This window comes from Somniosus microcephalus, chromosome 7, assembly GCF_052327205.1.
Source record: "Somniosus microcephalus isolate GS21.2 chromosome 7, FLI_Smic_1.0, whole genome shotgun sequence".
Classification (NCBI taxonomy): Eukaryota; Metazoa; Chordata; class Chondrichthyes; order Squaliformes; family Somniosidae; genus Somniosus; species Somniosus microcephalus.
This window is the reverse complement of record NC_140993.1, coordinates 63,164,510-63,186,376: the sequence shown is the minus strand read 5'-3', so window position 1 is coordinate 63,186,376 and position 21,867 is coordinate 63,164,510.

Genomic DNA, 21,867 nt, shown 5'->3' with positions numbered 1-21,867 from the left:
CGGAAGAAAGGCTGTACCTTTAAACACACCAAATTACTTTTTTTCATAAGTGGGTCAATTGAAATTTTCAGCACGCATTGATTTTTTTTATTAGGTGAAAAGCGTGATATAAATGGAAGTCTTTTTATCTCATTGTTCAAAATGCTGGAACTTACTCTCTAACAGTGGTTCAAGGAGGTGGAAAAGAAAGGCTTTTTTCTCGAGATAAAATTGTGGGAGATAAAGAAACTAAAGCAGGTTTAATTACATATTTTTTAAGTTTAGTCATTTACATCGATTTTTGTTATGTAAGGGTATCAAGGGATTTTAAAAAATTCATTCTTGGGATATGGGCGTCGCCAGCAAGGACAGCATTTATTGCCCTTGAGAAGGTGGTGGTGAGCCGCTTTGCAGTCCATGTGGTGAAGGTACTCCCACAGTGCTGTTAAAGAGGGAGTTCCAAGATTTTGAACCAGTGACAAAAAGAAAGATTTGCATTTATATAGCGCCTTTCATGGCCTCAGGACATCCCAAAGTGCTTTACAGCCAATGAAGTAGTTTTGAAGTGTAGTCACTGTTGTAATGTAGGACAAACAGCGATAAGAACATAAGAAATAAGAGCAGGAGTAGGCCATATAGCCCCTCGAGCCTGCTCCGCCATTCAAAAGATCATGGCTGATCATCGACCTCAACTCCACTTTCCCACCCGATCTCCATATCCCTTGATTCCCCTAGAGTCCAAAAATCTATCTCAGCCTTGAATATACTAAAAGACCCAGCATTCACAGCCCTCTGGGGCAGAGAATTCCAAAGATTCACAACCCTCTGAGTGAAGAAATTCCTCCTAACCTCAGTCTTAAATGGCCTACCCCTTATCCTGAGACTATGCCCCCTAGTTCTAGACACTCCAGCCAGGGGAAACAACCTCTCAGCATCTACCCTGTCAATCCCCTTCAGAATCATGTATGTTTCAATGAGATCACCTCACATTCTTCTAAACTCCAGAGAGTATAGGCCCATTCTACACAATCTCTCATCATAGGACAGCCCTCTCATCACAGAAATCACAGGAACCCCACAGTGCAGATAGAGGCCATTTCGGCCCATCGAGCCTGCACCGACACATATCCCACCCGATCCCCGTAACCCCTACACCAACACCAACACATATCCCACCCTATCCCCATAACCCCACGTATTTTAATCCCCCTAACACTAAGGGTCAATTTATCATAGCCAATCATCCTAACCCGCACATCTTTGGACTGTGGGAGGAAACCGGAGCACCCGGAGGAAACCCACGCAAACACAGGGAGAATGTGCAAACTCCACACAGACAGTCACCCGAGGCCGGATTCGAACCCGGGTCCCTGGTGCTGTGAGGCAACAGTGCTAACCACTATGCCACCGTGCTAACCACTATGCCACCGTGCTGCCATCCCAGGAATCAACCTAGTGAACCTTCGTTGCACTGCCTTCAAGGCAAGTATATCCTTCCTTAGATAAGGAGACCAAAACTGTGCACAGTACTCCAGGTGTGGTCTCACCAAGGCCCTGTACAATTGTAGCAAGACTTCCTTACTCTTATACTCCAACCCCCTTGCAATAAAGGCCAACATGCCATTTGCCTTCCTTATTGCTTGCTGTACCTGCATGCTAGCTTTCTGTGTTTCTTGCACGAGGACACCCAAATCTCTCTGAACACCAACATTTGAAAGTTTCTCACCATTTAAAAAATATTCTGTTTTTCTATTCTTCCTACCAAAGTGAATAACCTCACATTTCCCTACATTATACTCCATCTGCCACCTTACTGCCCACTCACTCAGTCTACCTATATCCCTTTGCAGACTCTTTGGGCTGGATTTTGCCAGCCCTGGGGAGGCAGGTTTGGAGGCGAGACTGCCGGGAAAATGGCAGATTTTGGGGGCAGGTGCCCAACCTGCCTCCATGCCATCTTGCTAGGAGGCGGGTAGCTGACCCGCGCCGGTCCCTCGAGGCGGGAAGGGGAAAACTGTTAACAGGCAGTTTTTTGGCTAATCCCTATTTTGAGCCCTGAAGTGTGGGCTTCCCGATGGCTCAGAACCTCGCCAGGGTCAGCGAGGTGGGCCATCGGTCTGCGGGGGTTGGAGGGGCTGAGATGTCCGGTGTACAGGTGAGTAATGGGTGCATGTCTGCAGAGGTAAGTGTGTGAGGTGTGTGTAAAGTGTTTTAATAAGTTTTACTTACCTTTACTTCTTCCTGCAGGCTTCCTTCCTTCAGTTCTCGGGAGTCCCTCAGTTCATCGGCACAGAAAGCAGAATGGCCGCTGAACTGTCAAAAGCTGCAGCATTCTGCTTTCTGGTCAGGAAGGCTTTCTAATTGAGTCTTGAGTAAAGACACAACTTAGACAGATTGTCAGTGTTTGACAGCTTCACAGAGCATGGCACTTGCTGACGTCACCTGTAACTGGCTTTCCCTTAATTGGCCTGCTAAGCCCGCTGGGCGGGCTTAACAAGGTCAATCAAGGGAAAATAGCATGGGTTGGCCACAAGTCGATGGAGGCGGGACTAAAACCCAACAAGTGGGAGTCCCGCCTCCAAAAGCTCCCCATTGACAAAATCCAGCCCTTTGTGTTCTCCTCAGCTTACTGTCCCACCTGGCTTTGTATCATCAGCAAACTTGGATACATTACACTCAGTCCCTTCAGCTAGGTCATTAATATAGATTGTAAATATCTGAGGCCACAATACTGATCCTTGTGGCACCCCACTAGTTACAGCCTGCCAACCTGAAAAAGATCCGTTTATCCCTACTCTCTGTTTTCTGTCTGTTAACCAATCCTCTATCCATGCTACTATATTACCCCCAACCCTGTGAGCCCTAATCTTGTGTAATCACCTTTTATGTGGAACCTTATCGAATGCCTTTTGGAAATCCAAATATACTACATCCACTGGTTCCCCTTTATCTACCCTGCTAGTTACACCCTCAAAAAATGCTAATAAATTTGTCAAATACGATTTCCCTTCATATGTTCAAGTAAGGATGGTGTATGACTTGGAGGAGAACTTGGGGATGATGGTGTTCCAATGCGCTTGCTGGCCTCGTCCCTCTATGTGGTGGAGGTCGTGGGTTTGGGACGTGCTGCCGATATGGATCAAATGTGAAGTTGAGGTACAGAACAGACAGATCTAATTAAATGGTGGAACAGGATCGAGGGCTGAACAGCCTGCTCCTGTTCCTATGTTTATATTAGGGTTACCAACTCACCCGGATTGTCATGGAGTCTCCAGGAATTAAAAATTAATCTCCCAGGCAATTCTGCAAGTGACCATGAAGAAAGATTTTAGGGGAATAAAAGCAGAAGTGGGGGTGGGGAACAGAAGCCTGTTTGATTAATATTCAAGAATCTTCCAATTGGGTAACCAAGCATCAACATCCACTTGCCTGCCATTTGGCATTTGAAGTCGGTGTGCCACCAGGATGGACACATGGGGTGACCAATGGGAGAAGCATGGGAGGCGGGGCAGTTGGAGGCAGGAGGTCATGCGTTGAAACCACTCCAAAAACATCCAACCAGAGTTGGCAACCCTAGTCTAGTACTTGAATTTGGTTAATTGCATGCACTGTCATCAGCCCCAGTACATTGCTGCAGGAGTTCCTCAGTGCAGTGTCCTAGGCCCAACCATCTCCATTTGCTAATTGTGTGAAAGAGAACCTCCTGACATAAGTCCTAAATTTGCTTTCATGGTATAAAACTATTTCCTTGTTCTATTCGCACAATTTAGTTTGAATTGATTTTCTGGATTTCCATACTTTGTTATATATTTTTAAAGATCACTTTTCCGCCTCCTTCTTTCAAAGCTGAAAAGTCAAAGTTTCCACAGTTTTTTTCATAACTCAGACACAGATCAGTCCTTAAAACCTACCTCTTTGACCAAGCTTTTGGTCACCTGCCCTAATTTCTCCAGTCTCAGCTGTGGCTCAGTTGGTAGCACTCTCTAGGTGGGAGGGGCTAAGAATGAGCAGGTGTTACTGGTTGCCTGATTGCTGCAGGGAGTTGGAGTGAGTTTGTAAAAAGTTGGTGGTGTTTTTTTTTCAGGTTTTAGGGCCTTTTTTGGTCCATAAACAACAGCCAGATTGCTGCTGAGGGGTCCGGAGTGCTGGGCCCCTCAGAGGACAGTGTTCTCAAGATGAATTTAATTAGGGGAGAAACTGTGGTTGGAAGGGAAAGAAAAAGGCCAAAGATTTGGGCCGGGACCCCAGGAGGTTTGGAAAAGAAAACACAGTGGTGGTTCAGTGCGAGGATAAGGAGATACAAGCTTGGAATATTATCCAAGTGGTACATGAGGACTGTGGCGAGGGAAGCTGCTTTGCGTGTCGACCAAAGCCGAATGTTGGGTTCGAGGTGACGGTCAGTGACAGAGAGGAGGTGGAAAGACTTTTACTCAGTTTGAAAGTTGGCGATAAGTTCTTGGAGGTATCTCTGCTATAATCGGAAGAGGTGGTGGTCTCATTCTTAAACTTGCCAGTTTATATTGAGAACGAGGTGCTAATCAAAAAGTTGGAGTCGTGGGACATTAAAATTTGCTCAGCAATAAAGAGGAGGTACTATCCAGGAACACGGGTAGCAGATGGAACCCATTACGTAAAGGTGCGGTTCCCAGAGGGGGTGAGGTCATTACCGTAAAGCATGAAATTCAAGTCAATGGAAGGAGTGCAGTACTTCCGAGTACTGCATGATAACCAAGTGAAGGTTTGTTATTATTGTCTTGGACACGACCATCTTGTAAGAAACTGTCCAGACTTGTACTGTTATAATTGCGGCGAGTCTGAACACATCACTCGGAGCTGCAAGGCAGAGAGCTGTGGGGTGTGTCACAAAGCCCACTGTGAGTGTGAGGCAGAAGGAAGCTCTATGAGTGACGAGGAGAAGGAGCAGGAGGTGTGAGTGGAGCAGTCGGAGGACATAGCTGGTAAATTAAAGGAGAAAAGAGCACAGGAAGAGGCAGAAAATTGCGGAGCAGGGAACAGGGTGGAGATGGTGGAAAACACACCAAGTACAGTGGAAAAGAGCAAAGACAGTAGAGGGCAGCAAGGGTCGAGTGCAGACTCGAGCCTTAATACGGTTCAGCTCTCCCTAAAGAATCTGGTGTCCGCGGTGGGAGAGGAGGCGGGAGCGGGGTGCGTGGTAAATGTAAGTACTCCAAAGAAAGACGGGGAGTTGGACATCTCGGTGAGCAGGAGGGGGCAAGACAAGGAGAGGGTGCAAGAGGCAGCAGCCTTAAAGGGGCAGCAGGACAGGAGCGGCGAGGCAAAGAGGCAGAAGGGAGCAATATAGGTGTGTCATTGTGCCAGAGAGAGAAGGATCAGGGAGCAAGGGTCAGAGGTGGAGATGAGGTCGAAGGGAACAGCACTGTTGGAGAAACCGCGATAGCAGGAAGGCTTTCTATGGGAGAGGGTTACAGAAGAGCTTGAGAGTGAGGAATTAGAGGGGGACAGAGACATGGAAGTGGGGTGTGGGGTGGCATTAGGTGGAAAGGGAAAGGTTAGTGAGGGGCAGAAGGAAGGAAAAAGGGCAGGTCCTTGGCCAAACTTAATGCAAGGAAGAGGCTGAAACAGCAGGGAAGGTTCAAACAGGAGGTGAAAAAGAGTCGGAGGCTGCAGGAAAAAGCAACAGCTGGCCGAAAAGTTGGGAAGGAGCATGAGAGGAGGGAAGGGGCCAGAGATTAAATGATGGGGAGATTATCAGGCATACTTCCCTTCTTCGGAACCATGATTGCATTGGCCTTGATTAATGTAAACGGACTGAGGGTTGAGAAGAAATTGCAGCAGTTGTTGCAGGGTTTTAAAGGCACGGACTTGTTGTGTCTGCAAGAAACCTTTTGGGATGAGGATATCCTAGAAAGAGTGCAGAAGGTTTGGAAGGGAGAGGTGTTTGCAAGTTGTGCAAACAATAACCGTAGAGGGGTGGCTGTTTTGGTGAGTCCGTCCATAAAGAGAATGTTGCCTTGGTGGACAAGGACACTGAGGGGAGATTTTTATGGCTAAGGGTAAAAATGGAGGAATTTAATTGCGATCTCTTTAATATCTATGCACCGAATGACCATTGCAAGCGTCGTGAGTTTTTTTGGGGGTTATTCACTGAAGTGGCAGAAGTGGAAAATCTTTGTATAGTGGGGCATTTTAATGTATTTTTTTATCTTGGATGGACATTTCAGCTCAGATGACCTTTAAGGATGATAACTCCAGAAATGATGGCAAATTTAAATTTGCGAGACTTATGGAGGGACCGGAACCCCATAAAAAGGGAGTTCTCCAGAATAGGTTGGGTGGGTGATGTTTTAAAACAGAACCGAATAGATTTTGTGTTAATGTGGGAAGGGTTAAGTTCTGAGGTGATGGCAATTTATCATAAAATATTTTTTAGTGACCACTCTGCTTTGGTTCTTAGAATTAGGAACAGCAGAGTTAAGATCGGTTCAGGGCTGTGGATTTTAAACAATCAATACCTGAAAGAAATTGCTTATAAAGAAGGGATTTTAAATATAATAAAGAATGCTCGGAAGGAACCTTTATTCTTGAAAGAAAGAAGAGATTGGTGGGACAATTTCAAATATGAGGTAAAAGTTTTTTCGGTACGTTATGGGAAAAAGAGAATGGCAGCTAACCGACGTCGAGAAGAGAATATAAACAAAAGGCTTATGGATGTCTGTAAAGCAGTTGACAGAGGGGATAAGGGAGCTGAGACTAAGTTCCGGGTGCTAAAGGAAGTGTGGGAATTATTGCAAGCTGAAAAATGCAAGGGGGCCATTCTCCGTGTAAAGGCTAGAGATGCATTGGAGGGCGAAAGATGCACTAGATATTTTCTAGAGCAAGAGAAGCTGCGACAGAGATTATCATTAATTGGAGAGTTGAAGGTTGGGGAGAAGATCATTCATGAAAGTGGGGAGATTTTAGAGGCGGCTAGCAGCTTTTATCAAGAGTTATATACAAAAGATGATATTTCCAATTTGGCGATGGAGAAGGTTAGTGCTTTTATTGAAGAGGGTTTAAAGGAGGATGAGAGAAGCATGTGTGACAAAGAAGTAGGATTAGAGGAAATAAAAGTAGCAATAAGTGGAATGAAGGGGGGGAAAAGCCCAGGGTCTGATGGACTAAGTGCAGCATTTTATAAAGAATTTTTCGAGATTTTAAGTCCATTGCTCTTAGGAGTTTTTAAGGAAATTAAAATTGAGGGAAGCCTGGCCCCATCTATGAGGAGAGGTGTCATAAGCTTAGCTTATATAAAAATAAAGGGGATAGAAGGAATCTGAAGAATTGGAGGCCCATCACATTATTAAATGTGGATTATAAGATCTTGGCGAGGGTTATGGCAAATTGTATGAAGGAGGTGTTGCCGCAGATAGTTTTGCCCTCTCAGTCCTATGGAGTCATAGGCCGGGACATCGCAGACTCTGTGGTCTCAATCCGAGATGCGATAGAGCTCATGGAAGAGAGTGGGAGGGAAACTTATGTATTAAAGATAGATCAAGAGAAAGCCTTTGATAGGGTCTCTCATGAGTTTTTATTGAAGGTTTTGGAAGCATTTGCTTTCGGGGAAAGTTTCATTGAGTGGATAAGGACTTTTTATTCAAACATATTTAGCTGTGTTAAATGTAATGTTTTTTTATCCAAGTATTTTCCGATACAGAGGTCAGTGAGAGGGCTGTCCCCTGTCCCCATTCTTGTACACATTGGTAGCAGAACCATTAGGTTACACGATGCAAAAGAAACAAGGTGTAGTTGGGATTGTGGTTCTCAGTTCTGGGCTGGTGTCGGTGATACACCAATATACAGATGACACAACCTTAACATTGAGAAATCGGGAGTCAGTGAGGAAAGCTATGGATGTAGTGGAGGAATATTGTAGAGCTTCAGGAGCCAGAGTGAATTATAGTAAGTCCCAATGCCTGGTTGTAGGAAGGGTAGATGGGAATGGTTGGGGGAAAGTCCCTTTAAGGTGGTGGAGGTTTTGGAAGTTCTGGGGGTGCATATGGGGTGCAAGAAAGACAGGGATGAAGTGGATCGATTAAATTGGGAACCGAAGGTTATGAAAATTAAAAAGATTTTGGGAAGATGGGAAAGAAGGTGGTTGAAAGTGCAAGGAAGAGTGATAGTGGTGTCTGCTCTCCTGCTATCTAAGCTATGGTACTTATTGACGGTGGTGGATATTCCTGAGTGGGTGGAAAAGTCCATCCGAGAGGCTTGTTTGAGGTTTTTATGGGAAGGGAAACCAGCCTTGGTGGCTTACAATACCATCATTGGACAGAGAAATCAGGGAGGACTCAATTGCCCAGATATGGATTTGAAGAAAAAATCCTTTAGAATCAAATGGGTGAAGAGATTTCTTCAGAAGTCAAATACAAATTTTTGGTAGAGTTGTTTTGAGCATTTTTTAAAATGAAGTGGGAGGGCAGGGGATATTGTATATGGAATGCAATAATATGTTTTTGAAATCGATTAAACTTCTCCCTAGGTTTTATAAGGGGGGTTATAGAGACATGGGCCCAATTTTTAAAAAGTGTGCAGTTTATGCCCAAGGGGGCTGAGGAATCTTTAGAACAGCCCTTATTTTTGAACAGGTGGGTCAACATCAAAGGAGAGGTTTTATTTAATCAAGTTTTTATAAAAGCTGGTATTATGTGTGTGAAAGATATATTATTCGAGGTAATTCTAGGTTGGTTGCCGGAAGCGATAATGAGGGACATGGTGTGGGAGGAGGATCAGGAGGTAGAGGAAAAAGCAATAGGGATCATGTATGAGAATATTGTGAGGGCAATGCGAGAAGATTGTGAGGGCAATGCCACAGGATTGGATGGAAGAAATAAATGCGGAAATCTCCAAAGGAAGTAAAATGCATCCCGCTTTTCCAAGCTTTCTGCTGGAGAAAGGGGAAGAGTTGGTCCAATTTGACAACTGTAATACTCGAAATTTCTATGAGGTATTTAGAGAATGGAGATTCAAGACACCTGCTGGTCAGGAGTTTTGGCAGAGTATATACAAACAGTTGGACTTCAACAGGATTTGGAAGGGAGTGTGGGCGAATTTTAAATGTCCAGAGTGGATTGAACTGGATTTCAAATTGGCTCATAACCGGATTTTTACCATGACGGTCTTGTGCAAGATTGGACGAGTGGAGGGGGAGCAACTTGCCCAGTGTGTGGGACACGGGATGAGACTCTGTCCCATTTACTGGTGTTATGTCCACAGTTAAATGATTTTAAGTACTATGTTCAACAGTTGTGTGAAGTTTTTTTGCTGGGTGGGGACCAAAGAGCGAGAATGGGAATCCCGTGGGACTCAATTTTGAGATGGGGATTGCAGGAGAGTCTGCCCGAGTTTAGCGGAGCGGCAATTAATTTAATTTTCAGTTTGGCTAGATTTGTGATTGTACAAAGAAGGAATGCTCTGTTTTTTAAAGGGAGGAGAATCAATCTAAAAGAGTATTTTAAATATAAGCTAAAAGATCATTATAAGGCTCTGTGGATGTTTTATTTAGAAAGGAATTTAAAGATAGTATTTTACAATCAATTTTTAAAGTACAATCGATTAATATATGTTACAGGAGACAAATTAAACTTCAGGTTTTGGTGTTAAAATGTGGTGGCGGAATGGCTGTGCAGAGCGGCGGAATTGATTTGTATGATACAATGAAATGATCACGATGTTGTAAATGTTCTTAATGTTCAATAAAGTATATTTTAAAAAAAAAGTTGGTAGCACACTTGCCTCTGAGTCAAGAAGGTTGTGGGTTCAAGTCCCACTCCAGGGACTTGAGCACATAAAGCTAGGCTGACACTCCAGTGCAGTGCTGAGGGAATGTTACACTGTTGGAGGTGCTGTCTTTCAGATGAGACGTTAAACCGAGGCCCCATCTGCTCTCTCAGGTGGATGTAAAGGATCCCATGGCACTATTTTGAAGAAGAGCAGGGGAGTTATCCCCGGTGCCCTGGCCAATACTTATCCCTCAATCAACATAACAAAAACAGATTATCTGGTCATTATCACATTGCTGTTTGTGGGAGCTTGCTGTGCGCAAGTTGGCTGCTGCATTTCCCACATCACAGCAGTGACTCCACTTCAAAAGTACTTCATTGGCTGTAAAGCGCTTTGAGACGTCCGGTGGTCACGAAAGACACTATATAAACGCAAGTCTTTCTTATGTGGCTCGTGTCAAATTTTTTGTCTTATAATACCCTGTGAAGCATCTTGGGACATTTTACTATGTTATAGGTGCTATATAAATATAAGTTGTCATTGTCATTGTCTCCTTAATTTCCTTGAGTGTTTGAATGCCTTCGTTGTGTCTTGGATCAGATCTGGGCATATTACTCGAGATTTTGGTCTGACCAGAGCACTATACAGGTTGACCATGAGTTCCTCGGACTTCTTATTGTTTCAGCTATGTAGTTCAGAATTCAATTTGCTTTGTTAGGAACAAGAGTTGGCCATTTGGCCCCTAGAGCCTCTTCTGCTATTCGGTTAGATCATGGCTGATTTGTTGATGTGCTGCTCAGCACTGATTGGAAATATTGAACCTAGAGTCTATGAAGACCTCCAGATCTCAGTCAGTTTCGTCCTTAGCTATTTCCTCTAAAGCTCCCCCATGCCCTAGCCCTGAACTGACATCTTTCTCCAGTTTCTCTCCGATCTCCCCTCATGATCTCTCTGAGCTCATCTTGTCTATGAGACCCACCTCCTGCTCCCTCGACCCTATTCCCACCAAAGTGCTGACCACCCAATTTCCTTTTCTGGCTCCAATGTTAGCTGATATTGTTAATGTTTCTCTCTCCTCAGGTACTGTCCCCCTTTCCCTCAAATCTGCCATCATCACCCCTCTGCTCAAAAAACAAACCTTGATCCCTCCGTCCTTGCAAACTACCACCCCATCTCCAACCTCCCTTTCCTTTCCAAAGTCCTTGAACGTGTTGTTGTCTCCCAAATCCGTGCCCATCTTTCCCGCAATCCCATGTTTAAATCCCTCCAATCAGGTGTCCGCCCTTGCCACAGTACTGAAACGGCTCTCATCAAAGTCACAAATGATATCCTTTGTGACTGTGACAAAGGTAACCTATCCCTCCCCGTCCTTCTTGACTTGTCTGCAGCCTTTGACATGGTTGACCACTCCATCCTTCTCCAACGCCTCTCCACCGTCGTCCAGCTGGGTGGGACTGCACTCGCCTGGTTCCATTCTTATCTATCTAATAGTAACCAGAGAATCACCTGCAACGGCTTCTCTTCCCGCTCCCACATCGTTACCTCTGGTGTCCCCCAAGGATCTATCCTTGGCCCCCTCCTATTTCTCATCTACATGTTGCCCCTTGGTGACATCATTCGAAAACACAGCATCAGTTTCTACATGTACGCTGACGATACCCAGCTCTACCTCACCACCACTTCTCTCTACCACTCCACGGTGTCTAACTTGTCAGACTGCTTGTCCGACATACAGTTCTGGATGATCAAAAATTTTCTCCAATTAAATATTGGGAAGACCGAAGCCATTGTTTTCAGTCCCCACCACGTACTCCGTTCCCTAGCCATTGACTCCATCCCTCTTCCTAACATCTGTCTGAGGCTGAACCACACTGTTCGCAACCTTGGTGTCATATTTGACCCTGAAATGAGCATCTGACCACATATTGGCGGCATAACTAAGACCGCCTATTTCCACCTCCGTATCATCACACATCTCCACCCTTGCCTCAGCTCATCTGCTGCTGAAACCTTCATCCATGCCTTTGTTACCTCTAGCCTTGACTATTCAAACACACTCCCGGCTGGCCTCCCACATTCTACCTTACGTAAACTTGAGGTCATCCAAAACTCGGCTGCCCGTGTCCTAACTCGCACCAAGTCCCGTTCGCCCATCATCCCTGTGCTCGCTGACCTACATTGGCTCCTGGTTAAGCAGCACCTCGATTTCAAAATTCTCATCCTTGTTTTCAAATCCCTCCATGGCCTCGCCCCTTCCTATCACTGTAATCTCCTTCAGCCCCACAAACCCCCCCGAGATATCTGCACTCTAATTCTGCCCTCTTGAGCATCTCTGATTATAATCGCTCAACCATTGGTGGCCTTGCCTTCTGTTGCCTAGGCCCTAAGCTCTGGAATTCCCTGCCTAAACCTGTCCACCTCGCTACCTCTCTTTCCTCCTTTAAGACGCTCCTTAAAACCTACCTTTTTGACCAAGCTTTTGGTCACCTGCCCTAATTTAGCCTTATGTGGATCGGTGTCAAATTTTTTGTCTTAAAATACTCCTGTGCAGCGCCGTGGGACGTTTTACTACATTAAAGGTGCTATATAAATACAATTTGTTTTTGGCTATTTCAGCATGTTCATTCATCATTCATGTTGCTTATTTTTCCTTCCTGCTTGCAGTCCATATTAAACTTCATCTGCTGTTCTGTCAGTTGCATATTTTGTTCAATTCACTTGCTTCCATACTTAACAGCTCGCTGGGGTTTGGGATTGTTCCCAAGCACTTGATAGAGACCAATTTGCAGCCAATATGTAAAAAGGGCAATGTCTAAACTGAGAAATTACAGGCCTGTTCACCTGACCTCAGTTATAGGCAACTTAAATGAGGAGTGCAGAAGAGCATGCCAGGAGCAGCACCAGGCGTACCTAAAAATGATGCTACAACTCAGGACTACATGCATGCTAAGCAGCGGAAGCAGCATGCTATGGACAGAGCTAAGTGATCTCACAATCAACGGATCAGATCAAAGCTCTGCAGTCCTGCCACATCCAGTCGTGAATGGTGGTGGACAATTAAACAACTAACGGGAGGAGGTGGCTCCATGAATATCCCCACCCTCCATGACGGTTGTAATAGAGCCACCTGGTGGACTACTGATTTATATAATAAAAATAAAGCCATATTGTGCCGTTTGTGTGTGTGTATATGTGTATATGTATACCGTGACCCAAGATATCACAGAATTGGCGATGAGGATGCGATTGCGGATTTTCTAGCTGACATTTTTGTTGGAGAATAATCCTGCCAACTGACAGAGGGACTTTTGGAGGTTCTTTGTTTTGCAGAAAAACTTAAACATCCGAGGTAAATTTCGAGCACATGTGGCTGAACTGTCGACGTTGCCAGAGTCCAGATAGCCACGCCTATGGGAATAATAGGGTGCGTGGGTGAGTTCCATTGCAACCGAGAGACTTTCGGAGTGTATATGGAGCAGTAAAAATGTTTTTCACCGCAAATAGTATCATCAAAGTCCCCGATGATGTAAACCATAACCGAGCGGTTTTAGAAATGAAACTGACTTTTTTTTGACTGAAGCAGGCCCCAAGGTGTATGGAACCTTGAAAAATGTGCTTGTTCCCACCAAGCCAAAGGACACACCACTGAAGGAGATCCTAACCAAGTTAGAACAGCACTACAGTGCTGAGCCCCTGGAAATTGCTGAATGTTATCGTTTTGGAACACGTGATCAATTAAATGATGAGGGTATCAGTGAGTACATTGTAGCTTTAAAAAAGCTATCCATTCACTGTCATTTCGGAAGCTTTCAGGACCGAGCTTTGCATGACCGCTTTATTTGTGGGTTGAAAAATGAACGTACCAGAAGTAAATTGTTGACAACCCCTAACTTGACTTTTGACTTAGCTTGTCAGACAGCTATGTCGATGGATATGGCCGACTGAATCTCCCGAGAGTTCCGCGCCATTTCCAGTCGTCAGACAACTGAGGTGAATCGGCTGCAGGCTAAAAGTAAAAGGCAGTTGGGCTCCAAGGCCTCAGCAACTGGCCAAGGTAACAGTGCACTGAAGTCGTGCTATCGGTGCCTGGGACAACACATCGCTTAGAGCTGTCCATATGTGAAGGCAGAGTGTTTCAACTGCAAGAAATCTGGGCATCTTGCGAAGGCGTGCCGACAGAAAAGTAAACCAACTGGCAATACTAGAAGTAGAAATCGCCAGACTCTACATTCCGTTGAAGAGAAGCAGCAGGATGAGGAGTTTCTGGAGATGCACGTCATCAGGAGCAAGACGGTATCTAACAGCGATTTGCGAGGTATCGTCACCCAAGTAGATGTTGCAGGAACCGGGATACCCATGGAAATCGACACTGGCACATCTATGAGTGTAGTACCGGAATCGCTATATCGCGACAAGTTGCATGATTATCGAATAGAGAAATTGAAGGTAGAGCTGGGAGGCTACTCAGGAGAGCAAATCCCTGTAGTAGGAAGTGTCACCATACCAGTGTGTTACATAGTTATGTTGGGACTACATTGTACAAGTGTACTAACACTCAAATCAAGTGTAGCAGCACTACGATGCTGGGAAAGTAGTGCGCAGGCGCCGCACAGCACTTGGAAATATCACCCCGCACCATGCGGCAGGCAGCCATTACAACACAAATAAAACAGTAGTTATAAAAGCAAACTACCGAGTCCAGAGTCATCTTTACAAAGCACTACGAGCGCTAGAAGACATAACATGGTGGCAGCGGTATAAGTGAGTAAAACTTACGCAAATAAAAATGATATCAGATTGAAGAAAGAAATTTAAAAGTAAACGCTGCAGCGTTGTAACTGCGAATCGTACGGGCAGCTAAAATGGCAGCGTCCAATGCACTGACCGCGAATATGCTCCCCATCATGAACTGGGAAGCCGACGATATCGTGGAAGCTTTCCGGGAATTTAAGCAAAAATGCGAGCTTACATTTAAAAGTTTCCTGAAAAGCTCCTCCGATGAGGAAAAAGTCAGCTACATTCTACTGTGGGCGGGAGAAAAAGGCTTAGATCTCTATAACAGCTGGAGTTTATCCGAAGAGGATAAAACGAACCCTATGGAGATTTATGAAAAGTTCAGGAACCATCTCGAGCCTAAATCAAACCACCGCATACACAGGTATAAATTCCAAAGCTTAAGACAGGAACCTGGTGAAACGGCTGACAATTTCCTGACGAGATTAAAAAACGAAGCCAGCAAATGCAAGTTTACGGAACTAGAAGAAAGGCTGGTAGACCAATTAATATGGGGATCAGCACATACAGAAGTGCAAAAAGAACTAATAGGAAAAGAAAAGCTCGGAATATCAGAAGCCATAGATACAGCGAAGGCTCACTAAGCCACAAAACAACAGATGAAAACGCTGAATACTCATACGGCTGACATGCGGACAACTCCCGAACCAGATCACAGAGTAGATGCAGTGTGCGAAAAGCACAGCACACAAAAAAAAGTATATGACAGCGGGAAGAATACGTGTAGAAACTGCGGAAGACAACATGACTACACAGACAGAAGAAAATGCCCAGCGTATGGAACAAGCTGTAACACGTGTGGTAAAGCAAACCACTGGCAAAAGATGTGCAGAGCTAAAAGAGAGGGGCTACACACCAAAAGCAGAGGTGGGCAGCAGAACCAACAAAAGAAAAACAAAATCCATACCATGGGTGAGCAAGATGACGAAGACTGCGGGTACGACAAAGCACTGAACATTGAAACCATAAAGGTTCTCTTACATGAAACGTCCAGAGCGGAAAGCACCCCAAAGGAAGAATGGCACACTATCATCCAGATTAAAAAGAGGATCGAAGGACAGCCCACAACCGTCAATCTAAAAGTAAAGTTGGACACAGGAGCTCAGAGCAACATCCTTCCACTGAGGCTATACCAGAGGATCTTCCCCGAAAACTTGGGCGAAGATAGATACCCGAAAAGAGGATGTTTAAAAGCAAACAACGTCACGCTGACAGCATATGGGGGGAGCGAGATCAGACAACTCAGAACAACCTATATAAAAGGAACACACAAAAGCAGAAACATCAACTGCATGTTCTATGTGACCGACTCCGAGGGACCGGCGATCCTGGGATTAAACAGCTGCGAGAAGCTGGGGTTAATCTCGGTAAACCACGAACTAACAAAAACATCACTGAAAGTCGACAGCAACACCCCACTGGAAAATCGTCCACAAATCATGGACACGAAACATTTGATGGACATGTATCCAGAATGTTTTGATGACACTGTAGGATGCTTCGGGGAGTTCAAGTACCATATAACAATAGATCCAGAGGTAAAACCCGTCATTCACGCTCCAAGAAAAATACCCATCGAGCTAAAAGAAAAATTATACACCGAACTAAAAGAAATGGAAGAGAAAGAAATAATCGCAAAGGTCACTGAACCCACAGACTGGGTAAACTCGATTGTGGTATGGGAAAAGCCGAACGGGCGGCTCAGAATCTGTCTGGGCCCCAAAGACTTAAACCAGGCAATGCAGCGGGACCACTACCCCACACCAACATTAGAAGAAATCACACCAGCACTGGCAGGAACCAAAGTCTTCTCCAAACTGGATGCCAGAAACGGCTACTGGAACGTAAAACTGGACGAAGAATCAACTAACCTGACGACTTTTAAAATACCATTGGGGCGTTGTAAATTCCTGCGGCTGCCATTCGGGTTGAAAGTCAGCCAAGACATCTTCCAACAAAAGATCAATGAAACATACAAAGGCTGTGAAGGAGCCATTGGAATCGCTGATGACATCCAAGTTTACGGATCAAATGAAAGAGACCACGACGTGCACTTGCACGAGGCCATGGAGCGCACCAGAACAGCTGGCATCAAGCTGAACGCTGAGAAGTGCATTGTTAAAAGTACGAAATGCAAATTTTTTGGCATGATCTACACACCGGAGGGTGTCAAGCCTAATCCCGAAAAGGTCATGGTGATAGCAGAGATGAAACCTCCAAACGACAAGAAGGAGCTGAGAAGCTACCTCGGCTTGGACCAGTATATGAGCTCTTTCATCCCGAACATGTCAGACTACACAGCGAACCTAAGAGAATTACTAAAAGAAGACACCGAATACCAATGGTCAGAATCCCATGAGAGGAACTTCAAACACCTAAAGGAATTATTATGTAAAGAAACCAGCCTGTCTTATTACGATGGAAAAAAACCTGTCACCCTACAGGCAGATGCCTCTACCAGGGGGCTAGGGGCAGCCCTCGTGCAGGAAGGAAAACCAATAGCTTTCGCATCGAAGGCATTGACATCAGCAGAGACAAGATACGCAAACATCGAAAGAGAGCTATTGGCAGTAGTATATGGATGCAAAAAGTTCGACACCTACTTATACGGAAGAAAATTCGAGGTAGAGAGTGACCATCATCCACTCGAACAAATTTACAAGAAAAACCTAAGCAAGGCCCCAGCAAGACTGCAAAGGTTACTGTTAAGACTCCAAAGTTACGAATTCGAATTAAAATACCGGCCAGGGAAAGAAATGGCACTGGCAGATGCATTGTCTCGATTGTCACCACACGAAAAACACAAGATGAAGGGCCTGACAGTAAAAATACACCACCTCGTAAATGTTACTCCCACAAAGCTTAGCCAAATTCAAGAGGAGACTGGTAAAGAAGAGGAGTTGCTACTACTCATGCAACAGGTAATACAGGGGTGGCCGGAGAAGATCCAGCAGGTCCAAAACCAAATCCGACAGTACTGGACAATCAGAGACGACATCTCGGTGGAGGACGGTGTTCTCCTTGCTGGCTCAAGAATCATAATACCAAAAACGATGCAAACGGAACTTCTCCGCTTAATACACCAAGGCCATATGGGGATGGAGAAATGTAAACTTGAGCCAGATCAGCTGTGTACTGGATAGGCATGTACAAAAGCATAGAACAAATGGTCTCCACATGCTGCATATGCCAGAAATACTGAAACACACAGCAGAAGGAGGAGATGATTCAAATGGAAGTACCCCCGAGACCATGGCACACGGTCGGAACAGATCTGTTCCTGTGCAACCAGGAGTGGTACATCATAGTAGCAGACTACTACTCAAAATTTCCTTTTGTCAGAAGGATAAGCCACAACAATCACAAAAATTGCGAAAAACTTATTCGCAGAACAGGGCATCCCAGAGAAGGTCATCTGCGACAATGGGACACAATTCACCTCCAGCGAATTCAGAGCACTGGCTGGAAAATACAGATTTAAAATAATGACCTCATCCCCACATTACCCAAGGGGACACAGATTTATTGAAAGACAGATCCAAACAGTCAAAAGAGCTCTCATTAAAAGCAAGGAGATGGGAGAAGACCAAGACCTCACCCTTTTGGCAATCAGATCGACACCTTTGAGAGCAGACTCGAAATCACCAGCAGAACTACTAAACGGCAGAAAATACAAAACAACTCTACCAGCAAAGATATATCCTCCCCAGGACCAAGAGGACGTTTGGCAGAAGCTGATGGAAACACAAGCTATGGGGAGCACACACTATAACAAGCATGCAAAACCACTACCGAAGTTGTTAAATGGGCAATCAGTGCATATACAAGATCCGTTGTTGGGAACATGGAGTCCAGCTAAGGTTATTGGAAAAGCTGATACTCCAAGATCTTACTTGGTAGAGACAGAACCTGGAAACCAATACAGGCGAAACAGGATCCATATCAGACCCTCACCTGAAGCTGTCAAACAGCGGACAACATTAACAGCAGTTACGGTACCAGACACGGAAAACAATATAACGCCAGAAACAAACACCTCAAATACAACAACTGCAAACATGCACTCTCCAGAGCCAAACACGACAGCACCGGCAACAAGAAAAGAACACACCAAAACACCACAGAAAGGAATAGTTACAGCCAAGTCCACAAGATGGAGGAGTAACATACAACCACCTGAGCGGTATCGCGAATAATTATAAAGACAATTATAATTCACACAGAACAATAAAACAACATGGACAAATATCTGTATATAAATTGAGCAAAGAAAGCTCACGTTCTGTATTTTGTTAACGTTATTCAACTGGAAACATTGTAAAATAGAAAATTGATGTAATTAGTTTTGTTGGGAAAGAGGGATGTTACATAGTTACGTTGGGACTACATTGTACAAGTGTACTAACACTCAAAATCAAGTGTAGCAGCACTATGATGCTGGGAAAGTAGTGCGCAGGCGCCGCATAGCACTTGGAAATATCACCCCGCACCATGCGGCAGGCAGCCATTACAACACAAATAAAACAGTAGTTATAATTTCAAACTACCGAGTCCAGAGTCATCTTTACAAAGCACTACGAGCGCTAGAAGACATAACACAGTGAAATACAAGGATCAGTGTCAGAGCTTGCCGCTCATAATAGTGGCAGGAGACAAGCCAGCCTTGATAGCTAGAAATGGTTGGGATCATTGAAGCTGGATTGGAATGAGATTTTTCATGTGGAAGTGAAATTTGCCTCAAAAGATGATGTCATCAAGCAGTATCCGAAGGTGTTCAGCGAAATGGGCAGTTCGATCCAAGACTTCAAGGCGAGTGTCAGAGTGCAGAAGGATGCAAGACCAGTTTACTGCAAGCCAAATCCCATACCATACACATTCAAGGAGAAAGTTGAGCAAGAACTCAAAAGACTAGAAACTGAGAACATTATCTCTGAGGTAGATCTGGGTAATTGGGCTATACCCATTGTTAACATAAGAACATAAGAAATAGGAGCAGGAGTAGGCCAATCGGCCCCTCGAGCCTGCTCCGCCATTCAATAAGATCATGGCTGATCTGATCCTAACCGCCAATCCACTATCACAGAACCATCTCCTGAATCTAACAGAATTAGACACACGAAATAGGAGCAGGATCAGGCTACACGGCCCCTGGGCCCGCTCCGCTACCCACAGGGCCATGACCGATCCGAACCTAGATTCATGTCCAAATTCCTGCCCGCTCCCCATAACCCTTAATTCCCTTTACTTCTAGGAAACTGTCTATTTCTGTTTTAAATTTATGTAATGATGTAGCTTCTACAGCTTTTTGGGGCAGCATATTCCATGGACCTACCACCCTCTGAGTGAAGTAGTTCCTCCTCATCTCAGTTTTGAAAGAGCAGCCCCTTATTCTAAGACTATGCCCCCTAGTTCTAGTTTCACCCATCATTGGGAACATCTTCCCCGCATCCACCCGATCCAACCCCTTCACAATCTTATATGTTTCAATAAGATCGCCTCTCATTCTTCTGAACTCCAATGAGTAGAGTCCCAATCTACTCAACCTCTCCTCATATGTCCATCCCCTCATCCCCGGGATTAACCGAGTGAACCTTCTTTGTACTGACTCGAGAGCAAGTATGTCCTTTCTTAAGTATGGACACCAAAACTGTACGCAGTATTCCAGGTGCGGTCTCACCAATACCTTGTACAACTGAAGCAATACCTCCCTATTTTTATATTCTATCCCCCTAGCAATGAAAGCCAACATTCCATTGGCCTTCTTAATCACTTGCTGCACCTGCATACTAACCTTTTGAGTTTCGTGCACCAGGACCCCCAGATCCCTTTGTACTTCAGTACTTTCCAGTTTCTTGCCATTAAGATAATAACTTGCTCTACGATTTTTCCTGCCAAAGTGCATAACCTCACACTTTCCAGTATTGTATTCCATCTGCCAAATCTCTGCCCACTTACTTAGCCTGTCTATGTCCCCTTGCAGGTTTTTTATGTCCTCCTCACTCACTACTTTCCCTCCCATCTTAGTATCATCTGCAAACTTTGATATGTTACACTCGGTCCCCTCCTCCAAATCGTTAATATAGATTGTAAAGAGTTGGGGACCCAGCACTGACCCCTGCGGAACACCACTAGTTACTGATTGCCAGTCTGAGAATGAACCATTTATCCCAACTCTCTGCCTTCTGTTAGATAGCCAATCCCCTATCCATGCCAGAATATTACCCCCAATCCCGTGATTTTTTATCTTAAGCAATAATCTTTTGTGTGGCACCTTGTCAAATGCCTTTTGGAAGTCTAAATACACTACGTCCACTGGTTCCCCTTTATCCACCCTGTACGTTACTTCCTCAAAGAACTCCAGCAAATTTGTCAAACATGACTTCCCCTTCATAAAACCATGCTGACTTTGTCCTATTAAATTATGATTATCCAAATGTCCTGTTACTGTCTCCTTAATAATGGACTCCAAAATTTTACCTACCACAGATGTTAGGCTAACCGGTCTATAGTTTCCAGCCTTCTGTCTACTGCCCTTTTTAAATAAGGGTGTTACATTTGCATTGTTGTTGTACCTAAGTCAGATGGTAAGGTAAGGTTGTGTGTGATTATAAGGTAACTGTAAACCAGGTTCTAGTGTGTAATCTACCCAATAGGTTGCCAAATGTGGAAGATTTGTTCACAACGCTGGCAGGTGGTCAGATATCTTAGATCTAACTTCGAACAAATGCCTACCTACAACTTGAGTTAGATGAAGCATCCACGTCATGCTTGACTATAAATACTCACCAAGGCCTATATCAGTTCAATAGGCTACTATTTGGAGTATCTTCTGCCCCCGACATATTCCAGGGGGTGATGAACCAAATTTTGCAAGGGATTGAAGGGGTAGTGTGTTAGTTGAATGACATACTCATTTCAGCACCAAATAGGCAAATCCATGATGAGGTGTTGAATGAAGCGCTCAAATGGCTAGAGAAGCGTGGAGTACGAGTGACTGCTCACAAGTGTGAGTTGTTTCAAAACTCAGTGGAGTACTTAGGGCACAGAGTAGACAAAGATGGTTTACAAATAACCAAGGGAAAGCTGGATGCAATCAGAGATGCACCCACTCCCAAGAATGTCTCTGAACTTTGATCATTTTTGGCTCTTTTGAATTATTATGGAAAATTCCTCCCAAACTTGGCTACATTGTTACATCCCGTGATTTGCACATACTGTGTGCCATGTGGGAAATCCTGGATGCCTCTGGATGACCACGTGTGCAGGAAGTGTCACCAACTGCAGCAACTTGAGCTCCGGGTTTTGGAGCTTGAGCGGCAGCTAGAGTCACTACAGTGCCACTGCGAGGCTGAG